A 23,430-nucleotide genomic window follows, 5' to 3' on the forward strand; every position below is an offset into this window, starting at 1 on the left:
TATATATAATATATAACATTATATATACTAAATATATACTAAATATATAATAAATAATATATAATATATATGGAATATATTATTTTATATAGTGAATGTAAACAAGGCACATGTTATGATTTAAATTTTACAGAAAAGGAAGCTGAGACTGAGAGAGATTAAGAATCTTATTGAGGCTCACAAGGGTGGTAGCAAGTAGTTGGGCTGAGACACGAATCTAGTGCTTCTGATGCTAAATGTCATAATGACTACAACTGAAACTCTCTAGATAGCAGAGATTGGATAATATACCTGAATGATTCACAGAGCTCAGGCAAATAGTAGATACACTGGATATCTGACAAGTCAAGACATAAAGGAATAATTTCATTTTTAAAAGTATAGTGATTGTATTTAAAAATAATATAGTCCTTAAGATTTTCTCCAATTTCCAGAAAACTTTTCAAGTGAAGTACCTCAGAGTTTAAAGCAAAGGTCTAATTTTTTATTCTGAAAAAGTACAATAAATATACTGCTTATGTATCCAGACCTTTTGGACACTGTGGTATCCAGGTTAGCTAGAAAATGCCAGTAAAAATCTCAACATATTCTCATGAGACTTGATTGTTGTATTTATGTTTTATATTAGGATTGTGTGATATAAATGAAATACTTAGAACATTGTAATATAAGAAGGATTTAATCCTTGTATTTATAACATTAAACAGAGTAGAATTCTATTACAACAAAACTGTTATGAATGTTTGCATAGGTCAAAAGTATAATCATGGTAGGTCATTAAAAGTTTGGTGATAATGAAGGCTGATAGTATCTTTAAAGAGAAGAGATAGATGGTGGTTGGCCTAAGAGGGCAAGCTAAACATCTTCACCATAAAGCTCTCTCTAATAATGTCAGAAAAGATGTATTTTTGGAAGGAATAAATTCAGTGCTGGACAACTGCTTTTATTCATGTGCCATCAGTAAAGCAGACATTTCTGTCCTCTTGAAGAAGAACACAGGTGGAGATCTATCAGTGGAGGAAACTGCATTCCTAAACACTGACACCACTGGATTATTGAAGATTATGGTGTAATAGCTTCAAAATTCTGAAGGAAGATGATTGTGAATCTAAAATTCTATATCCAAGCAAACTAATGTATAAGAAAAAAGGCAAAATAAAGGCATTTTCAAAATATGCAACAAGTCAGAAAGTTTACTTCCGCAGACAACTCCAGGAAAATAAAATATAAATCCAAGGAAGATGAAGACATGGGATAAAGGAAATATAGGTATATAAAGAAATCAGTAAAAATTGTGGTTGTATCTAAATCATATTGTTATGTAATGAGTGTCAACCGAAATAACAGCCAGAGAGAGGCTCTCTAAAATACAATGATATTTATCTGGGAAGGAGCTGATTGCAAGGGAATTCACATACCGTGGTAAAGTATGTCCATATTCAGGGAGATAAAGGAAGACAAAGGTTTTTAATGGAAAAATGAGAAAGATTACATAATTGTTTTGAGTTAAATTGTTTTGAGATCTTTGGCTACAAAAATTAATTACAAGGGTGGCACCAGTCAGAAGTTGCAGAGGCAGTTGCTGGACAGATGCCCTTTCAAAAACATTTGTGTGTGTGTGTGTATAAGGTTGTGATGGCTGTTGTGTAAGGGTGTGGTTTTTGGAGTCTTTTGTGATAGTTCTTGTTATCAGGCATTTGTATATGAGACCCCTGCTACCCCTGCTTCATGGCTTTCCCTGGCTCTGTTTCTCAAGGTTTTTAATATGAGTAACTGCATGTTGATTCTGACAACTTTCATATAAGGGTGAAATACGTTACTGGTAATTTCTAGAAGAATAGAAATATGTATTTTCTAACCCAACAAAAGGCATGAAGAAGAAAGAAGAGCAACCATAAACCATAGTAAATTAAAAATATTAAATTATAGTAAAGAAGTTAAAAGTTTACAGTTGTCAGTAACCACAAAAAATGTACGTGTGTTATATATTTTGTATTAAAAGGCAACCTTTGTTTTATGTTAAAACTGTCTCAGAACTTCACCTCACTGCTGTTTATAAGACATGCTAAAGTCAAATAACAGCATGATTGAAAGAGGGATTGAAAAATTTATGCCAAACAACTGCTATTGTAAAGGAAGGTGTAACAATATTATTATCAGAAAAAATGAATTCAAGGAAAATGACATTAAATAGAACAAAGAAGAATAATTCATATAGATCAAAGTCATGCTACCCCAAGAATATGCGTTATAATCTTTTTTATTCCTAACAACTCAGCAGAGTTGTTACACATAAAACAAAATGGGGAGAAATAAAGGAATTTGTGATTACCATGGGGAGAAATAAAGGAATTTGTGATTACCATGGGGTATAATAACACCTGTTTCAGAAACGGATAGATACAGTAAACAAAAATTAACATACAGATTAAAAAAAAATACAGTGAACATGTTTGTTCCAATAGGCATATGTAAAACTTTGTACCGAGTGCAAAACATACCAGCTGTTTTCAAACAACCATGACAAAATTATTTTATAAAGAGAATCTTCCACAAAATTTAAAATATAGAAATCGTATAGAACGTAGTCTCTCACCAGAATTTAATAAATTAGTTATTAATTTTAAAAGGTAGCTACAGAGAGGCTGGAAGTGGTGGCTCACACCTATAATCCCAGCACTTTGGGAGGCCAAGGTGGTTGGATCACTTGAGGTCAGGAGTTCAAGACCAGCTTGGCAACATGGTGAGACCCCATTTCTACTAAAATTATAAAAAGTAACCAGGCACAGTGGTGCACGCCTGTGTTCCTAGCTACTCGGGAGGCTGAGGCAGAAGAATTGCTTGAATCCGGGAGGTGGAGGTTGCAGTGAGCTGAGATCACACTGCTACACTCCAGCCTGGGCGACAGAGCAAGACTGTCAAAAAAAAAAAGGAAAAATAAATTTAAAAAAAAGATAACTACAAGAAAATATTTACTTGGAAAATTCAAAATTTAAAATTTAAAAAATTATTCCATCTGAAGAAAGGAACCTCGCACAAATTGTTTTATAGTCAAGTTTTTTCAAACGTCCCGCCAAGATCCTTCATTATGTAGCATAGTAAAAGATGGAAAATAATGTTAAAAGCAAATATGATAAAGAAATGTGAGTGTAACAACTTCTAAGTAATTATTAGATTAAATGGGGAATGTGAGTATAACAGCTTCTAAGTAATTATTAGATTAAATGGCAAATCAAAATTGAAATAATAAACCATATTAAAAATTTAGTTTAAAAATGAAAGGACTGCATATCAAAATGTAGGGGATGCAGCCAAAGCAGCATTAGGGGAAAATTTGTAGGATTACATGTACTTATGAGAAAACGTCAAAAATAAATGGACTATATTTTCAATTTAAAACTAGAAAAGAACAAGGTAAATCCAAAGAATGTGGAAAAAATAAAATAATAAAGAGAAAAGCAAACATTAAAGTTATGAAAAAAAGAGTAATGATCAATATAATTTGTTGATAAGTTAAAAAAGCGAATTTTGTTCTTTTAAAATGCTGTTGAAATAGACAAACTTTTGACAATTGTGATCAGGAAAAAAGAGAAGGTTTGTAAATATAACCTTGATAATAAGAAAGGGACATACTTATAGATACAAACGACTTTTAAAATTATAATTCTTTATAGGAATAAATTTAAAAATCTAAATGCAAAGGATGATTTTCTATAAACTCCTATAATTAATTTACAAGGTAGAAGGTAGAAAAATATTCTTCCTAAGAAAGGCACCTGGCCCAAATAGTTTTACAGTCACATTTACCAAACACTAAGGATTGTATGTTAAATAAAATGTTCTAAAGCATAGAAAAAGATGGAAAGCTTTCTAAAGTATTTAATAGTGCTAAAAGCAAATATGACAAAAAAGACATAGTTTACAATAGCATCAGAATAACAAATACTTAGAAGTAAATTTAGCAGAATAATTGTAAAACTTATAAAACTATAAAACGTTCTTGAAAGTAATCAAATAAATGTATCACATAAATAAATGGAAATGCATCCCATGATCAGGGATTAGAAGACTTACTATTGTTAAGATGGCAATGCTGCCAAAATTGAACTACAGGTTCATCACAATCCTTATCAAAATCCCAGTTAGCTTCTTTGCAGAACTGACAAGCTGATTCTAAAATTTATATGGAAATGTAAGAGATCCAAAATAACCAAAAGAAGAGCAAAGTTGTTGTATTCACACTTCCTGATTTCAAAACTTACTAGAAAGCTACATTAGACAAGAATGTGGTACTGAAATAAGGATGGACATCTAGGTCAATGGAATAGACCTAAGGGTCCAGAAGTAAACCCTTATTTGACTTTGGACAGGAATGACAAGAGGATTCAAAAGGGGAAAGAACAGCAACCAGTGGTGCTCAGTTGGAAATTAACATGCAAAAGAATGAAGTTGAGACACTATCTCACACCATATGCAAAAAAAAATTCAAATGAATCATAGACCTAAATGTAAGAGCTAAAACTATAAAACTCTTAGAAAAAACATAGGCATAGGTGGCTCATGCCTGTAATCCCAGCACTTTAGGAGGCCAAGGCAGGTGAATCACTTGAGGTCAGGAGTTCGAGACAAGCCTGGCCAACAGGATGAAACCCTGTCTCTACTAAAAATACAAACATTAGCCAGGCATGGTGGCACATGCCTGTAGTCTCAGCTACTTGGGAGGCTGAGGCCGGAGAATGGCTTGAAACAGGGAGGCGGAGGTTGTAGTGAGCCAAGATAGCACCATTGCACTCCAGCCTAGGCAACAGAATGAGACTCTGTCTCAAAAAAAAAGAAAGGAAAAAATGTAGGCATAAATCTTCATGACCTTAGAATAGGCAGTGGTTCCTTACATATTTCACCAAAGTACAATCAATAAACTAAAAAAGTAGATAATTATATATTAAAATTAAAAATTTTATGCTTCAAAGCATATCAAGAAAAAAGAACCCACAGAACATGAAGAAATATCTGCAAATCATGTATCTGATAACAGAGTTGTATCTAGTATACATAAAGAACTCTTACAAGTCAGTAGTAAAAAATAGGCCAATTAAAAAATAGGCAAAATATTTGAATATTCATTTCTTCGAAGAAGATATACAATAACCAACAAGCACATGAAAAGATGCTCATCATTAGCTCTCAGGGAAATACAAATTAAAATCACAACGATATGCCACTTTACACCCAGTAGGGTGGCTACAGTCGGACAGAAAAAATAACAAGTGTTGATGAGGATGTGGAAAAAGTGAAAACTTCATATGCTGCAGGTGGGAATGTAAAATGCTGAAGCCACTTTAGAAGACCATCTTTCAGACCCTCAAAAGGTTAAAACAGATTTATCATATGACCCATCACCCATTAGAAATGAAAACCTTGGTGCTCACAAAAACTTGTATATGAGTGTTTATAATAGCATTATTTATAATAGCCAAAAAATGGAAATGACCCAAACGTCCATCATTTTGGATAAAGTAAATCTACTATGTACATGCAATGAAATTATTCATCCATAAAAAGGGATGAAGAACTGATGCATACTGCAACATGAATGACCTTTGAAAAACACTATACTAAGTGTGAAAGAATCCACTCACAAAAGATTACATATTGTATGATTCCATTTATATGAATTGTCCAGAATAGTCCAATATATAGAGACAGAAGATACATTAGTGATTGCGTAGGGCTGGGGATGCATTTCAGGGAAATGGGGAATGACTGCTAATGGTATGTAGTATTTTGGGGGTGATAAGAATGTTCTCAAATTGGTTATGATGGTTATATAGCTCTCTGAATATGCTAAAAATGATTGAATTCTACACTTAAAATGGGTAAATTGTATAGTATGTGAATTATATCTCAATCAAACTGTTAGAAAAAGTAAACAAAAGGGCTAAAACCCAGTTTCAGTTATTCACTAGAACATATTAAATTTTATTTTTACTTTTATTTTGATATCTTGATAAATCAGCCATGTGTTAAAATAATCTTGTTAGCCTAGAAATGCTAGGATAACTGATCATAAGTAACCATGTTAGTATAATTGTAAGTAAAAGATTCAGAATTTAATATGTAAGAATTTAAATGTAAGGATTCTTCTGTTTTGGAGGAGGAACAAAGGAGAGAAATTTTCCCCTTCCTTGCACATCAAAATGACAGGTTTCTTTTTTAATTTCATTTTTTTTTTTTTTAAGAGACAGGGTTTTGCTCTGTCACCCAGGCTGGAGTGCAGTAGTGTAATTGTAGCTCACTGTAGCCTCAAGATCCTGGGCTCAAGCAATCATCTTGCCTCAGCCTTCCAAGTAGCTTGGGACTACAGGAGCCTGCTGCCATGCTTGGCTAATTTTTAATTTTTTTTTGTAGAGATAGGGTCTCTACATGTTGCCCAGGTTGGTCTTGGACTCCTGGCTTCAAGTGATCCACCCACCTTGGCCTCCCAAAATGTTGGGGTTACATGCGTGAGCTACAGTGCCCAGCTTAAAATGATAGCTTTTAAAACACTAATGTAACCGCGGTCATTTTCAAGAGTTGCCATTGAGTTAATAAGGTTGGAGGGGCCTTGAGATTCTGAGAAGGGGAATGGAGACCTTGCATCTCTCATGTGGAGGTGAGACCCCCTGACAGTCAGTGTGGGAAAGAAAAGCAGACATTGTAGTCAATAGCCAGCTAACTATTTTGTTAAGACTTTTCTCATTTTGTTGAGACTTTTCTGTAATAATTACAGACATGAAGCACCATTATATTGTGAAGAGACTGATCCATCCCTCCCCTAATACACTGACAAATTAAATGACACAAGCTCTGTGGTCATCTCAATGAATGCACAAAAGCATTTGATTTTAGTTGATTACCTGGTTCTCTTCTCCAAGGACACCCCACCCCCTGTTTTGTTTTTTCCCCAGTGAGGGAAGGGCCAAGGACCACATGTGGGAATTAAGGCTATATTTTATATTATCTCATACAATTTCTGGAAATGAGATGACACAGAAGTTTTGCTTCTCATTTTGGGGTAGAGCAGTGACCTTTCCAAGTCTTAAATTTATGCTGATATTCGGAATGTAATAATAGTTTATTTGAATTCTTTTCTTAGCTCACTTTAATATAAGAGCTACTTTATTGATTCTATTGCTCTTTTAACTGAGCCATCTTTTTTTGTATACAATATACCCACATCATAGTCTTCCCATCGTGGTATGTAATTCCACACCAACCATGCCCTTGTATTACAAGGCTGTGGAACCTCTGATAACAGCTATGTTGAGATGTACACCTGTGGTACTATGTCCTCAGAGAATTTTATTTAATTGATATGTAATTCATGTTTCATTAGTTTCTTAGGCCATTGAGTCTACATTTTCAAGACTTTTAAATTTAATCTTATTTTATTGGAAACAATTTCCGTACATAATAGATTTACGATGCTGGTGAAACAACCTCATCTAAGATTTAGGCTCTTTTTTTTGAAAGGATTGGATCTCATCTAAGCAAACAAACAATAAATATTCATGTGGCAGAACCGTAATAGCTTGTATTTGGTGAGTATGCACTATGTACCAGATCAGGGTTAAGTGCTTTACACGCAATATTTCCATTATTATCTAGCCTCATTTTAAATTCAGGACCACAAATCTCAAATGGGAAGTCAGTGCCATACTTCTTACTGCACTTCCTAGGATGTCCTTTGTCTTACTCTCCACAATGATGATTTCATACATCTCTCACTTCAAAACCCAACTTTCTCCCCTGTGTTTACTCTCAGCTGATGACCTTGCCCATACTTTGTTGAGAAAATAGAAACAATCAGATAGGAACAAACATCATCCAGCCACCAAATCTCCCTGCATTTGTACCCCCACTCTCTGCCTTGTTACTTGTTGCAATGGACGAAGTGTCCCTATTTTCCTCTTTTGCCCTCTCACGGATGTTACTCCTGTAAGTATCCCCTCTCCTTCCTGCATTTATAATGTACCTCTCTATATAGTATTACTTCCATCAGGATGCAGATATTTTCTGGAATCTTGCATCTTAACAAAAGCAACAACTTCCCTTAACCTTATATCCTTTCCTTTCCAGGACCCATTTCTCTGTTCTTCTTCCAAAGAATTGTCTATAGTCACTGTCTCTAGACAGTGCTTGTGACCCACGTTTCCTCCACCCCACCAAACAGGCTTTTATCTCCACTGCTACACAGAGCTCATTCTTGACCAAGTTGGCTTGATCTCCATATTGTCAATCCAGTGTCATTTCACTGTCATTATTTTACTGGACGCTTTCCATAGTGTTTGACAAAGTGAACTCTTTTCTCTCGGCTTCTATGACAGGACCCTCTCTTGGTGTCCTTTCATATCATTGGTCACACAATTTCCAAGTCCTTTGTTGGCTCCTTCTCTGCCCAGCCACTGCCAGTGTGATCACTGAGAGGGGAAGAAAGCCCAGAGATGGTGGTTTCTTGGAAGCCAAGGGAAGAAAGTGTGCATCCTGGAGATTGGGTTTAGGAGGGGCAGTCACCAGCAGAGGACAGTTGAATACAGTGGCCTGACAACCTCATAGTTGTGCTCAGTGACATCATGATGCCAGGATGAGGGGGATAGAACCAAAGTAGAGGAGGAAGCTAGTACCAAATAACTCATGAGACCAAGGAGAATCTCAAATCATTTTTGTGTGTGTTACACTGGAGGCAATAAGCCATCAGCAAGAAGGAAATGCATTAGAACTTCCCTTTGAGTTAAAAAACATGGAAAGGAAGCTATTCTTCATCAAAAACATCTTTGAGTAAGAGAAGCAAAGGAGGACAATTATATAAATAAAGCCAATCGGCCTTTAGAAATGAGTACTTCATGGAGACGGGGTAAGAAAACAGACTATTTTGGGTTCTTTTTGGTTCTGTATGAATTTTAGCATAGTTTTTTTCTAATTATTTGAAAAAAATGACGTTGGCAATTTGATAGGAATAGCATTAAATCTATAGATTGCTTTGGGCAGCATGGACATTTTAGCAATATGCATTCTTCTAATCCATGAGCATGGAATATTTTTCCATTTGTTTGTGTTGTCTCTGATTTCTTTCTGCAGTGTTTTGTAGTTCTCCTTACAGAGATTTTTACCTCCTTAGTTAGGTTTTTTTCATTTTTGTTTTTTTGTTTTTTGGTGTGGCTATTATAAATGGCATTGTGTTCTTGATTTGGCTCTCAGCTTGAACGTTAATGATGTATAGAAATGCTACTGATTTTTGTACATTGATTTTGTATCCTGAAATATTGCTGAAGTAGTTTATCAGGTCTAGAAACCTTTTGGTGGAGTCTTTAGGGTTTTCTAGGTATAGAATCATATTGTCAGTGAAGAGAGATAATTTGACTTGATAATTCCTTTTTTCCTATTTGGATGCCTGTTATTTCTTTTTCTTGCCTAATTGTGAATTTTAGGCTTTTAAAATAATAACACTCCTTAATAGAAACAAGAGAGTTTGTGGACCTATCAGTATAATGAGTTTGTAGGGCAACGACATTGCTTTTTGGAGTATAATTCCAAAATAAATAAAGGACCCCAAGCAATATAACAGACAGTATCTTCAACAGAATTTTTTATGGTAACTGCAGAAAGGGATTTCATGTGGCTTTTTCTTATAGGTGATAAAGAGTGAAGACCTTCACCCTGTTACAAACAGTTGTGTATTTATCAAAGCTACCCAATTACAAAACCCAAATCTGACTTTTCAAAGTAAACAAATTATTTTCTGTATAATTGCTATAATTAACTATGGGGATATCACTGACCCATTAGCAGAAAAAACATATGGAATGAGATTTGTCTTTATGCTTGAGCTAGGATGTTATAAAATTATACATCGTTAACCATAAACTCAGTCACCATGTTGTATAGCTGGGATGCTAAGACACAAATAGTGGCAGAAGTGGCACAACCAGTCCATGACCTCTTTTAATTACTCAGGATGATAATTTTAGGTGTTTTTAAGGTAGCTAATTAAAAAGTATGGAGATTCCAAAATCAGTTCAAGCAACATTATTCAGCAAACTTCAGAGCAAAAGAAAGTAATTACTTTTCCCCAAATCTATTCTACTCTTTTAGTTAAGGAGCCGCCACTGATCCTGCAGTCCTGGGAGGAAACCTGGGGCCTTCTCTTCCTTTCTCCTCCCTCTTCTTTCTGCTTGGTCTCTGAGTCTGCCTCCAATTCCCACACCTACTTTCAGCCTCACTTTTGCCCTGGGCCTGGGTTGGGAGGTGGTTAGAGAACGAGAGTATATGAAATGTTAGAAATGTTGAAGAGGATTGAGACTTTGGGGTTTGCTGCTCAGTGCTGCCTCAGGCCTCCTCTCCCCACATTCAGTTGCAACACTCCTTGGTCCCCCGAGGTACGGCTACAGTGGGCCTGGGTGTGGCTCAGGCCACCTCTCTGGAAAGCACAGATGTCTATGTGGTGCTGACTATGTAGGTACGCAGAGGGTATGAGTTGTGGGCACATGGCTGCCTACACCTGGATTTTAAAGGATGCCCTAGAGAGCCAAGGGTCTCAGGCAGAGAACTGCCACAGGGATGTGACTATGACAGATAGCTCCATTAGGGCGATGCTTTTTGGTGTCAGGAAAGCAGGGCCACCCCTGAAACCCCAGAATTACAGAGTCACCAGTGTGCTATTCCAGTCTGGGAGAGCTGTGGTCATGAGACTCTAATGTGTGAGAGCTGTGGTGCCCAGGAGTTGGGACATGGAGTTCAAGATTATTCTGGAGCCTTAAGATTTAATGTTATTTTCCCTGTTGGGATTTGGATTTACTTGAGACCAGTTACTCTTTTCTTCCTTCCTGTTTTCCTCTTTTGGAATGGGAATGTCTGTCCTATGCCTGTCCACTATCGTATTTTAGAAGTCCATAACTTGTTTGATTTTACAGGTTCGCAGCTAGAGAACAATATGCTTGAGAATGGATTGTATCTCATCCATATCTGATTTAGATGAGACTTTTGAGTTGGTGCTGGAAAAAATTAAGACTTCTGGGATTGCTGAAATGGAATGAATGTATTTTGTATGTGAGAATGATACAAATTTGGGAGGCTAGGAGTGGAATGCTATGGTCTAAATGTTTGTCTCCCTCCAAAATTCATATGGAAACTTAATTGCCAATGCAATAATATTAATCGGGCCTTTAGAAGGTGGTTGGGTTATGAGGGCTCTGCCCTCCTGAATGGGATTAGTGCCCTTATAAAATGGCTTGAGGGAGTCTGTTTATCCCTTCATGTGCTTCTACCATGTGAGGACACAGGGAGAAAGTACCATCTTGGAAGCAGAGAGTGGGCCCTTACCAGCTGCTGACTCTGCTGATGCCTTGATCTTGGACTTCCCAGCCTCCAGAACTATGAGAAATACATTTCTATTAATTATAAATTACCCAGTCTAAGGTATTCTGTCATAGTATCAGGAAGAGACTGAGACATGCTATGTGTACCTCCTCTCCTCTGCTGCTTCTAGCTCCATCAATCTGCCCTTCACAGAGGTCTACTACTAGGGAAAGTTCATTGTTTTATTTGTTGTTGTTGTATTAAGTGAAATGGTGAAGGGTTTGAGTTTTCTGTCTGGATTGATGTGTACAAGACAGAGGCTGCAATAAGGAAGCAAAGACCAGAAACCATTGATCTCTAAGTATGAATTCCTAGGCTTTTTGGAAGGACTTTGGGCTTCACAGATAGAAATAGGGGTTTGAACCAGTGTAGGTTTGAACCAAGATTCTGAGTGCCACAAAGCCTACCCATCTCAATCACCTGGGTTATGCCAGGATTATCCTGGGACCATCATAGAGGTAACATTTGAGCTGGGCATTCTTGAAGAATTGTGTAGGATTTTCAGTATTACAGGGAGGTATTCCAAGAGACTGAAAGTAATGTGGGAAGACACAGACTTGAAAAAGGTCCTAGCTTGACAGGTTTGTGACCCTTAGAGGGCAAATTTGGTCAGGAACTCTGCCAGGAACTCTGATCCAAAATTTCTGTAGGGTTACAGTGCAGCTCTGACAATGCCTGGAACAGACTTTCCAACTGCATTTAGAGTTGCCTTTTTAGCGTTAGCCAAGAAGTCTATTTCCCCTGCAATCAAGGAAGAGTGGAGGCCGAGGGAAGCAGAATCCTGACTGTTTCAAGTCGAAAGGGGTGACTTACTCCTTTGTCATCAGACAGTTCAACAATTGATGGGCACCAAACTGATGTCTGGCTGAGTGACATTAGCAGAAGCTGTTGTATCCAGACAGTCAGCATTTCACCAGCTCAGAGTGATGAGCTTGGACACAGGAAAGGGAATAACAAAGTCGTTTAAAGACAAAGAGGAATCTCAGCCCAGCAGACCTAAAAGAACATCCCATTCATCACCAGGGTGGCTCTACAAAGACCCAAATTACAAATAGGGTAAAAATGCTTATTCATAGAGTCTGTCCACAGTGGAGCATTCTTTACACATAGCCTATGTTTATCAGGCAAAGCATGCTTGCTCTGCCTTCCCATTTTAAAGAGTGTATTTAAAAGTCTTCCTGACTTCCCAGTGAATTTGTCCTGAAATGAATGAAATAGTAGAGAATAATAAATCAGAAAGAACAAGCTCTGAAATTGCAAATTATTGTCATTACTAGGAAACAGGAAAGGACATGTTGAAGATAGAAGTACAGTAGATAACGTTTACTACTACCACTGCCTACAAGTAGCCCTCTTATCTTTGATTAAGTAATTACCACAGTGCTCACTGAATGAGGACAGCAGTTACATGCTTTATCATCCTGTCACCTCACCACCTAATGCTTCATGGTTATGGCACATTGTGGCTCTAGGCCAGCAGTGCTCCTTGTCGTGTGAGATAGCATATAGAGAAGGTGGCTTTCACAGCCTTGAGGCTCTTAGCCTCTCAGCCCTGTCTCCCCAAACCTCCCTGAACAGTACAAGGCTGAGAACTTGGTTCACTTGAAGGAGCCATCTGGGAAGTGCCAAGGGCAGGCCAAATTGCCCTAATTGTGGCAGGGTACAGACTCTCTGGATTCATACAAGGTCTTAATCATTAACTGATGTACAGACATTCATTGCACTTTTCCTGCACAAGTAGACTTTACAGAGATTCTTGGGTTGCTGGGCTTGTAAATTGCTGCCCCTGCCTGCCTGGCTGGTTTTGAACACTATAAACATGGAGAGAAGCAGAGCTGGATAGAGGAGGAGTCTGTTACCTCGTTCACTTGCCTCACAGTGGCACGTGGCTCTTACCTGTGTTAGCAGAAAGATTTAACTTTGGCCCATTTCAAAGAGCCATCAAGACACTTGATTGAAAACCCAAACCTCAAGGCAGTCCATTGGTTTATTGCTAGGCAGTAACAAGCTGTTGTCCTTTAGAACTTGAGTTAAAATAGCTGGATAGTAAGTAGACATTCTTTCTCTGGCTTGGGGAGGAGAGTAAGGAAGACACAAGATCGACAGTTTTCACGAAAGGAATGGCACAACACATCCCAGGACTTAATCCTCTTATGAGGGTCACCAATGGCTAGGAACTGTCTGGATTACCTCTCCACCTTTGTCCTTCTATCTGCCCTTTACACATTGAATCAGGTCTAAGAATTAGCACTGTGCCTTACAGGGGTAGGGATAGGGACAAAATGGAGGGGGAATGTGAGTCATCAGAAGCTTGCTAGGTTTTCTAACTGGTAGATGGTCTTCAAATCTTTTAAGCCACACAACCCATCAGTAAAAACTGTTTGACAATTTACCCCCTAAATATATGTATTTATTTATAAATTATTAGCATGTACCTACCATCAGCTATCCACATTTTAAAAATATTGGTACATCTTACTTTCAGATTAAAACAAATAAATAAAAGGTCTAATATTTCCTTTTACTTGCTCCTAACTGACCATCTTCTTTTTTTTTTTTTTTTTTGAGATGGAGTCTTGCTTTGTTGCCCAGGCTGGAATGCAGTGGCGTGATCTTGGCTTACTGAAACAACCTCTGCCTCCTGGGTTCAAGCAATTCACCTGTCTCAGCCTCCCAAATAGCTGGGACTACAGGAGTGTACCACCACCCCAGCTAATTTTGTATTTTAGGAGAGATGAGGTTTCACCCCGTTGGCCAGGCTGGTCTTGAACTCCTGACCTCTTGATCCACCTGCCTCAGCCTCCCAAAGTGTTGGGATTACAGGCGCGAGCCACCGCGCCCGGCCTAATTGACCATCTTCTGTAACCCATGTGTAGTCTAGACTCTGCTTTGAAAACTACTGCTCTAAGCTTTGGGTTCCTCAAGTTCTGGCTTTTTGTTGGCAAAGGATGAAGGGGAGGGATCCACTCAGAGAAAAAAGGGATCATGACTGCATGTATGAGCTATGTTCAGAGAAATCAATAGAAAAAATGAGTACTTCAAGCTCTCCCCTGGTTTACCAATGATGGCGGGAGAAGGCAGTGGTATTCATGAACTCTGTGTTACCTCTCACTGAGCCCAGAGATGGTATTTAAGATGGCACAGCTCGACTAAGCCAAAGTTGATGCTGTGTTTCATTGGGCCTTATGGGTCCTGAAAGTCTGGAAATACATGGGCTTGTACCAGACTGGGGAGCAGATTCCTGGACCACTCATTACTACCTGGGGTTATGTCACCCTTTCTAAACAAGGCGTAAAGGTAAAGTAGAGGTTGGCAGAGCCTCTGAATCCTTCATCTTGGTGTTGTGATTTCCCCCCACATTTCAGTGTTGTGGGATCCTCACCCCCAATCCCAGGATGGGCATGAGAAGAGACTGCTCCCCTGCTGTGCATGATCTTCATGCAGTTCAGTCACATGGACAGAGGTACCACAGCCTAAAGCCAGGACCACCACAGCCACCGGAGGTGAACCAAACTGATTTCAAGCACCTGCTCTGTGCCAGTCTCTGTGTGCGAAAAATGGAACCCAGTTCCTTAAGAAGCTCTTGGACCAGTGCAGGAGAAAGATGTGCAAACACACACATGGAGTGCAGGGGATGTCTTAGTTTGGGTTTTTCTCCCAAAGCAGACTGAGTCGAATTATTCGTTTGGGAAGTAATCCTAGGAAAAATACTGAGGGCAGGTGAAGTGAAAGAAGGAAGGGAGGAAAAGTCACAAAAGAGGCATCAATGAACAGGCTATCACTGTGGGCAACTGGGCCTCCATCCCTCAGGGGATCCCTTGAGGAACTCTGTTGAACCTTCCTGCTCAAAGTGTGGCCAGCAGCATTGGCGTCACCTGGGAGCTTGTTAGAAGTGCAGCATCTTAGGCTGTACCCCAGACCTACTGAATCAGAAGTTGCACATTAAAGTTTGAGAAACACTGCCTTAAATCTTTCATCTTTGCCAAACATAACAACTTTGATGTAAAACATTTTTAAAAAACTATTTTAGGACTTGGTTCTACTAAACTGGATACTTCTGAAAACTTTTTTGAGGTTTCCAATATTTGAAGTGCATATTAAAGTTTTTTCAGCCCGTAGAAAGCTATTTAAAATGCAACTCCATTTACCTGCACTTTATCATAATTACAACTCCACTGCAGAGACAGAAGGCTCGCACAGCCAACTGTTCTGTAAAATGCTAATTGTGTATGGGAAGTACTTTCCCTCAGAGAAAAATAGAGCGGCTGTCATGTAAGAAATTATTTTTAAAGAAATACACCAAATGTCTCCTGTACTTTAATGTTTTATCAAATTTTCAGTGAATAGAATACCCTTTGTGAAAGATCAATACACATAACTCGGATGTAGTTGGACTGTCTTTACTGTCTTACATTTCTTGCCATCTGATGGGAATGGCTGTGGGTGGGAAGATGAGGAAGTCAGGAATTCTGGCCAGGAAATGCCTGCCTGGAGAGGATTTCACATGGTCTACTGATGTTGTTCTCTTTAATCTCCCACTCCTGATCTGTGTCTGACCGTTTAAATGTTAGCTTGTTTGCTGTTAATGTTTAGCAAACATTATTGTGCCAGGCACACTAATGGTAGTTGTCAGCATAAAATAAGCAATAGAGAGACTGACTTACCAAAGCAGAGAGTTTATTTGGGAATAGCAGGAGATTGCAATCCAAGATGTACATGCTATGATGGATCATAGGAGCATCCAAGGGATTTGGGGAAAGGGGAAAGCTTTTAAAGACACAAAGGAGAAGCCCACAGAGGCTGTTTTGAAACAAGGACCATTGGTTACGGGGCTTGTTGCAGGAGTTGGCATTAGCTTTTTGGTGGAGACAGCTGGTGTCAGGCAAGTGTCCTTAAGCAAGCGGCTTAACTGGATTACTGCTTTATATATTAACAGACTCAAATACATTCAGCTTTTTGATACGGCATGAAAATGAGATGCTGAAGTATATATACTTTAAAACTTGTGTTCAGCAATAATGTTTCAGTGTTTTACCTTACTTGGAAATGATCTAGATTTAAAATTTAACATAGAAAAATTCGAAGGGTATGGCTACCAAAGAAATTTGGGACACTTTTAAAAGTAGACATATTTTAAAATATAATGATTGTTAAAAAGTACATTTATAAACTTTTGTTTTCAGTTATATCTATTTAATTCACTCATTCTTAACAATTATGCTTGGAACACTCATGAAAATTACATAAGACATGAGACAAAGGTGCCATCACCTCAAGTTATTTTCCTATTATCCGTTTTGACAGCACATGCATGTCAGGCAGTCATGACAAAGCAAGAACCCTAAAGGTAAGTACATGAGTATTTTTGACAGCTCAGAAGACACAAAAGTTCTCATTAAACTGACAATATTAAACCAGTCTTGTTACAGATTTACTTAAGTCATGTAAACCTGAAAAGCATTTAGGTTAGTTCCTATATTTCTAGGAATTTTAGGTATACTCATTCATCTCTAAGCCAATTTGAATAAACCCTTTACTATTTGTAGAGAAGACCTTTACAATTTTTCATTTGATCAATATTCAAATAGTCAAAAATCACGCCAACAAGGAAGAAAGTGGACAGGGGGCAGAGCATATAANTTTTGAGATGGAGTCTTGCTTTGTTGCCCAGGCTGGAATGCAGTGGCGTGATCTTGGCTTACTGAAACAACCTCTGCCTCCTGGGTTCAAGCAATTCACCTGTCTCAGCCTCCCAAATAGCTGGGACTACAGGAGTGTACCACCACCCCAGCTAATTTTGTATTTTAGGAGAGATGAGGTTTCACCCCGTTGGCCAGGCTGGTCTTGAACTCCTGACCTCTTGATCCACCTGCCTCAGCCTCCCAAAGTGTTGGGATTACAGGCGCGAGCCACCGCGCCCGGCCTAATTGACCATCTTCTGTAACCCATGTGTAGTCTAGACTCTGCTTTGAAAACTACTGCTCTAAGCTTTGGGTTCCTCAAGTTCTGGCTTTTGTTGGCAAAGGATGAAGGGGAGGGATCCACTCAGAGAAAAAAGGGATCATGACTGCATGTATGAGCTATGTTCAGAGAAATCAATAGAAAAAATGAGTACTTCAAGCTCTCCCCTGGTTTACCAATGATGGCGGGAGAAGGCAGTGGTATTCATGAACTCTGTGTTACCTCTCACTGAGCCCAGAGATGGTATTTAAGATGGCACAGCTCGACTAAGCCAAAGTTGATGCTGTGTTTCATTGGGCCTTATGGGTCCTGAAAGTCTGGAAATACATGGGCTTGTACCAGACTGGGGAGCAGATTCCTGGACCACTCATTACTACCTGGGGTTATGTCACCCTTTCTAAACAAGGCGTAAAGGTAAAGTAGAGGTTGGCAGAGCCTCTGAATCCTTCATCTTGGTGTTGTGATTTCCCCCCACATTTCAGTGTTGTGGGATCCTCACCCCAATCCCAGGATGGGCATGAGAAGAGACTGCTCCCCTGCTGTGCATGATCTTCATGCAGTTCAGTCACATGGACAGAGGTACCACAGCCTAAAGCCAGGACCACCACAGCCACCGGAGGTGAACCAAACTGATTTCAAGCACCTGCTCTGTGCCAGTCTCTGTGTGCGAAAATGGAACCCAGTTCCTTAAGAAGCTCTTGGACCAGTGCAGGAGAAAGATGTGCAAACACACACATGGAGTGCAGGGGATGTCTTAGTTTGGGTTTTCTCCCAAAGCAGACTGAGTCGAATTATTCGTTTGGGAAGTAATCCTAGGAAAATACTGAGGGCAGGTGAAGTGAAAGAAGGAAGGGAGGAAAAGTCACAAAAGAGGCATCAATGAACAGGCTATCACTGTGGGCAACTGGGCCTCCATCCCTCAGGGGATCCCTTGAGGAACTCTGTTGAACCTTCCTGCTCAAAGTGTGGCCAGCAGCATTGGCGTCACCTGGGAGCTTGTTAGAAGTGCAGCATCTTAGGCTGTACCCCAGACCTACTGAATCAGAAGTTGCACATTAAAGTTTGAGAAACACTGCCTTAAATCTTTCATCTTTGCCAAACATAACAACTTTGATGTAAAACATTTTAAAAAACTATTTTAGGACTTGGTTCTACTAAACTGGATACTTCTGAAAACTTTTTTGAGGTTTCCAATATTTGAAGTGCATATTAAAGTTTTTTCAGCCCGTAGAAAGCTATTTAAAATGCAACTCCATTTACCTGCACTTTATCATAATTACAACTCCACTGCAGAGACAGAAGGCTCGCACAGCCAACTGTTCTGTAAAATGCTAATTGTGTATGGGAAGTACTTTCCCTCAGAGAAAATAGAGCGGCTGTCATGTAAGAAATTATTTTAAAGAAATACACCAAATGTCTCCTGTACTTTAATGTTTTATCAAATTTTCAGTGAATAGAATACCCTTTGTGAAAGATCAATACACATAACTCGGATGTAGTTGGACTGTCTTTACTGTCTTACATTTCTTGCCATCTGATGGGAATGGCTGTGGGTGGGAAGATGAGGAAGTCAGGAATTCTGGCCAGGAAATGCCTGCCTGGAGAGGATTTCACATGGTCTACTGATGTTGTTCTCTTTAATCTCCCACTCCTGATCTGTGTCTGACCGTTTAAATGTTAGCTTGTTTGCTGTTAATGTTTAGCAAACATTATTGTGCCAGGCACACTAATGGTAGTTGTCAGCATAAAATAAGCAATAGAGAGACTGACTTACCAAAGCAGAGAGTTTATTTGGGAATAGCAGGAGATTGCAATCCAAGATGTACATGCTATGATGGATCATAGGAGCATCCAAGGGATTTGGGGAAAGGGGAAAGCTTTTAAAGACACAAAGGAGAAGCCCACAGAGGCTGTTTTGAAACAAGGACCATTGGTTACGGGGCTTGTTGCAGGAGTTGGCATTAGCTTTTGGTGGAGACAGCTGGTGTCAGGCAAGTGTCCTTAAGCAAGCGGCTTAACTGGATTACTGCTTTATATATTAACAGACTCAAATACATTCAGCTTTTGATACGGCATGAAAATGAGATGCTGAAGTATATATACTTTAAAACTTGTGTTCAGCAATAATGTTTCAGTGTTTTACCTTACTTGGAAATGATCTAGATTTAAAATTTAACATAGAAAATTCGAAGGGTATGGCTACCAAAGAAATTTGGGACACTTTTAAAAGTAGACATATTTTAAAATATAATGATTGTTAAAAGTACATTTATAAACTTTTGTTTTCAGTTATATCTATTTAATTCACTCATTCTTAACAATTATGCTTGGAACACTCATGAAAATTACATAAGACATGAGACAAAGGTGCCATCACCTCAAGTTATTTTCCTATTATCCGTTTTGACAGCACATGCATGTCAGGCAGTCATGACAAAGCAAGAACCCTAAAGGTAAGTACATGAGTATTTTGACAGCTCAGAAGACACAAAAGTTCTCATTAAACTGACAATATTAAACCAGTCTTGTTACAGATTTACTTAAGTCATGTAAACCTGAAAAGCATTTAGGTTAGTTCCTATATTTCTAGGAATTTTAGGTATACTCATTCATCTCTAAGCCAATTTGAATAAACCCTTTACTATTTGTAGAGAAGACCTTTACAATTTTCATTTGATCAATATTCAAATAGTCAAAAATCACGCCAACAAGGAAGAAAGTGGACAGGGGGCAGAGCATATAAAGTTAGCAAGGCTTTTAGAAAAGGAATTTCAGTTGACTAAGATGTTCCCATGGGAGAAGCAAGATTTAATAGAACAGAGGGGCCTTAAAAAATGTATGCATAGCCTGAATATTAGCTTCCAATTGACTTCTGGCCATAGAGTTCCTTAAAAAAATCCTCCTTGGCTGGGCCCAGTGGCTCATGCCTGTAATCCCAGCACTTTGGGAGGCCGAGGCGGGTGTATCATGAGGTCAGGAGATCGAGACCATCCTGGCTAACATGGTGAAACCCTGTCTGTACTAAAAATACAACAACAACAAAAACAGCCAAGTGTGGTGATGGGCGCTTGTAGTCCTAGCTACTCGGGAGGCTGAGGCAGGAGAATGGCATGAACCCAGGAGGTGGAGCTTGCAATGAGCCGAGATTGCGCCACTGCACTCCAGCCTAGGTGACAGAATGAGACTCCGTCTCAAAAAAGCAAATAAACAAAAAATAAAAGTCTTCATCCTCCATCTCTCAACGTCTGACAGGCCCACATGTAATTTATGAAACACTGAGTTCATGAATAAAGCAGACCCCATATCCATGTTCAAATATTTCCTCCACTTCATTTTCAAGCTCAGTCTCTGGTTTCTCTCGACCAACTGTTTGTATTCAGAGATAATGACTGTATTCAGAGACAACTGATTGTATTCAGAGATAATAGACAGTGTACAGTGTTATTCCTCTTCNGAGTGTATGTATATATATATATATATATATATATACATACACTCCTCAAATATCTTACTATCAGGTTTCATCTGTGACAAACAGCAAATATTCCTGGCTGTTTGTCACAGATGAAATCTAATAGTAAGATATTGAACTTTTTTGTTTCCTTTCTGAGTATACAGCTTAGGAGAGAAAGCCAAACAGGCAAACAGTTCAATTTCAAACCAAAGGTGTAATTCAAATTCATTCTTACAAACATTTTTCTCTTGAGAAGCTCTGCATTTCAGTTTTATGCTGCAAAGGATAGGCTGTGAGTGGATATGTGTATGACAATCTTGGTCTATAATCCCACACAAATTTCATTTGGATTAATGGTGGAGGAGTTAATCTAGTCAGACACATTGTCTTTCTGAGAGCTTCACAAGAGTTACTTTTATAGATAGGAATGATGTGTGGTTAGCATACTATTTTATGCAAATGGTGGCTTCCTCATCAAGTGTAATGCATCTTTTATTCCTTAAGAACAAATACTTTAATGGTTGAAGCTGCTATGTATTTACTCAGTCCTTCACAGCTTGGTTGTTGAAGATCAAGAATAATTTCCCCCCTTTTCCTATTTATTTTAAATAGGCAATATGTTCCTATGACTCAAAACTTAAATGGTACGAAAAGGTCTATGGTGAAAAATTTCCCTTTCACCTCAAGCCACTATCAAAGAGAAATTACACTGGATACTTGTTAAACATGGCAAGACAGATTTTATTTGAGCTACTGCAATAGGGAAGAGAGACTTCAGCATATAACCAAAGTCAACTCTGAATATAGCAAGGGTAGCTGGCTATTTTTAGCCAATGGACTTGGTGAAGAAATCAGTGGATAGAAAATGAGTAAGAGGAACTTGATTAGATATTAAGGGTAGGGGTTACACTAAACTGACTTGCTAAACTTGTGTTGGCAGGCCAAGGACAAGGCCTAGTTGAGAAGAGGACTCAGAGAAGCCTGAATAATTTGGTCAAGGAGGGAGTCCTTGTCACCAGCCAGCAGTGTTCCTTTCTGTGGACAACCACTAATACTGTATTTATTTTGTTTTAATAACCTCAGGTATTTGCTTTATATTAAATTATGTTAGGAAAAGTCTCGTTTCAACCAGATGTGATCCCGTCTTACTATTTGTTTAGGGAAACTTTGGTTCTAGAAAATGCTGCCCTATTCACCAGTTCCATTTAGGGCCTCATTTTCTTGGGTGTAAGGTGGGATTGCTGTGAGCTTCCTCAGAGATTGTAAAGATATAATTGATGTATAAGGACTCAGCAGCGCCTGGCACATGGCAAGTATCTAATGATTGAGATTGCCCTTCCTCCCTTTCCCTGTTGCCAAATGAGCTATTTTCACAACTTTTTTGGGGCCTCTTGTTTGAACCACAAATTTTGGTGCCCTAGCAGTCCTTGGTGCTTGTGATGGATATCTGTTTCCCTGCCATCTGTCTTTGTCTGACAAGCTGCATGTGAGTTCGTGCTGCCCACATGCTCTGCACCTCCATTCCATGCTGCAGCCCAGCAGCAATGTCTGCAACCTGAGATTTCCTAAGTGAATATTCTCAACTTACTCCATACTTTGAAAAAATAGCTTTACATGTGCCACATGATATTGCTAGTTGTGGTTCACTATGTGCTTTAAACACTAATTATCCTGGAAGTTGAATGTATGGAATATTACTTGAATATATACAGTGAGAGCACTGTAGCTAGTATTTGGCTGGGTTGTTGCTCCATGAAGGATACATTCTTTCTCAGATTCCTCTTTGCCTAGCAGTGCAGTTAGAGACAATCCCTTCTTTTGAGTGGAGGGGAAAGGGTTGGGCTTTACAGTTTAGATGGAGCTTCCTTTAAATCCTGGCTCCCTGGAGTTCAGCTTTTCCAAGCATTAGTTTCCCTAGGGTAACCCAGGTGCAGGGGAAGTCTCTTACAGCAAGTTGTTTCCCCTCCACCTTGCTCCTAGGTCAGAGGTTCTCAAAGTGTGCTCCCTAGATCAGCAGCATCAATATCACCTGAAGTTTGTTAGAAATGCAAATGAGAAACATTGAGGTGGAGGCCAGGTGCGGTGGCTCATGCCTGTAATCCCAGCACTTTGGGAGGCCGAGGCAGGCAGATCGCTTGAGGTCAGGAGTTCAAGACCACCCTGGCCAACATGGTGAAACCTCGTGCCTACTAAAAATACAAAAATTAGCTGGATGTGGTGGTAGGCACCTGTAATCCCAGCTACTTGGGAGGCTGAGGCAGGAGAATTGTTTGAATCTGGGAAGCAGAGGTTGCAATGAGCTGAGATTGTGCCACTGCACTCCAGCCTGGGTGACAGAGAGAGACACCATCTCAAACAAAACAAAACAGAAACCAGAAACATTGAGGTGGAGCCCAGCAATTTGTCTTTCAACAAGCTGGAATGTTTGTTGTTTGTTTCAGAGATTCCTTCAACAAGAATCTTTGGAAAGATGATTCTGATGCACACTCATGTTGGGATACTGGCTTTACTGCATAAAGCCGGCAGGCAGAGGCTCTTGGCTTCTGTTAACATTTTCATATACTCGTTTATTTTAGGTTAGTAGAAGGTTCGTATTCCTATTTGGGGATGACAGGGGTCAG

The 23,430-nt window shown here is 39.0% G+C and overlaps 1 long non-coding RNA gene across 1 annotated transcript in view; it reads left to right on the forward strand.

Annotated features, from left to right (window-relative positions):
- LOC108513120 (uncharacterized) overlaps positions 1 to 23,430 on the forward strand; it is a 130,530-nt gene that overhangs the window by 22,130 nt on the left and 84,970 nt on the right. The window lies entirely within an intron of this gene.

Source organism: Rhinopithecus bieti, unplaced genomic scaffold, assembly GCF_001698545.2.
Source record: "Rhinopithecus bieti isolate Rb0 unplaced genomic scaffold, ASM169854v2 scaffold_31446, whole genome shotgun sequence".
Lineage (NCBI taxonomy): Eukaryota > Metazoa > Chordata > Mammalia > Primates > Cercopithecidae > Rhinopithecus > Rhinopithecus bieti.